The sequence below is a fragment of the Aplysia californica genome, unplaced genomic scaffold (genome assembly GCF_000002075.1).
Source record: "Aplysia californica isolate F4 #8 unplaced genomic scaffold, AplCal3.0 scaffold00100, whole genome shotgun sequence".
Classification (NCBI taxonomy): Eukaryota; Metazoa; Mollusca; class Gastropoda; order Aplysiida; family Aplysiidae; genus Aplysia; species Aplysia californica.
The window spans coordinates 1,140,557-1,142,126 of record NW_004797370.1 but is presented as its reverse complement, the minus strand read 5'-3'; the positions used below and the strand labels follow the sequence as shown (position 1 = coordinate 1,142,126).

At 39.7% G+C, this 1,570-nt stretch overlaps 1 non-coding gene across 1 annotated transcript; it reads left to right on the top strand.

The window, feature by feature from the left end:
* Window positions 1-437: 437 nt before the first annotated feature.
* On the top strand, window positions 438-508 carry TRNAG-GCC. Its single transcript has one exon. It is a non-coding gene; the product is annotated as a tRNA-Gly (tRNA).
* The last annotated feature ends 1,062 nt before the right edge of the window (window positions 509-1,570 follow it).

Below are 1,570 nucleotides of genomic sequence, written 5' to 3'. Positions count from 1 at the left end.
AGAGAGAGAGAGAGAGAGAGAGAGAGAGAGAGAGAGGCCGATACCGAGACAGAGACAGAGACAGAGGTAGACAGGGACAGGCAGAGACAGACTGAGACAGAGACATAGCAAGACATACATAACAACAAAAAAGGAGAGACAAATAAGGGGAAAAAAGGGGGGGGGGCGTTGGGTTGGCGGAGGAAGAAGCACAAGTTTTAGACAAAGTAATTGTGTACATGTGTCGAGGAAGAAACAAGTTTATCAGATTCGAACCCATAACACCCGCCAATGAAAGGAACCACCAACTTTTATTTTGATTCTGCCGTACTTCACAGATGTCGACAAATGTAATCAATGTTTTTGGCGACAGCTCGACAGCCAGATTTGTTGAGGTTTTTTAAACTCAAACGTTATTTCAGAAAATAATATAAAGGATGTGAGAATAGATTTCAGGAGCATCGGTGGTCTAGTGGTAGAATACTCGCCTGCCACGCGGGTGACCCGGGTTCGATTCCCGGCCGTTGCAGAACTTTTTACTTTAATCTTCTCGTCAATTTAAAGAGGTGCGCATTTATTATAGTATTATTAAACTCCCGGTCAATTATTTATCTGGTCAAAAAACTGGTTTCTTCACTTTGATCAAGGTGATTTGGTAAAATAAGTGAATTCTTTTTCAAGATATGACAAACCCAGAATATGCACAACAATTAATTATCATTATTTTTTTTTGGTAAGCTTAGAACCCCCCATTCTTCTGTCGAGTATACACATATAATATATCATTTCGTTTCTCACCTATGCCAGTCTTATTATTGGTGAGCTGAAAATGAAGAGTCCAGGATGATGATTTTGTAGGTTTTAAAAAAAAAGAGCATCCGAGTATTAGAAGCGAATGGCGAACCAGAATCGCCGATATCCGTTGCAGACCTGGCACTTACAGATGATGATGATGATGATGCAGATGATGATGCAGATGATGACGATGGTAATGATGATGGTGATGATGATGATGATGATGATGATGATGATGATGATGATGATGATGATGATGTATTGTTCAAGCAACATCACTCAAAGATATTTATGCCCAAGGTTGATAGTGTAAATTATTCTGTGCGAACGTTTGTCAGTAGTTTCTGTAAGTACAGACACGTGAAACGGAAAATATTATGCTCACGTAGGACCTTCTATTTATAACCTCCTCGATGCACACTCACATCACACAAGCATATTATTATGCAAGCAAGCTCACGCACGCACGCACGTACGCACTCACACATACACACACATATACACATACGATTACACATAATATAATTATGTAGGCCTACTGTATTGTTCTTTCATTCCTGTGACACAAATCTCGTTCTTTTCTCTCCTCCCATCTGTTTTTTTGTTGTTGGTTGGAATAATAATGTTACTCTATAATAACACAATTAATCTTCAGTATTTATATGACCTACTGGTTTTGGAAGTGCCGTAAAACTCTTGCTAAAACTAAACTACATGCACGCACACGCACGCACGCACACAAACACACACACACACACACACACACACACACACACACACACACACACACACACAA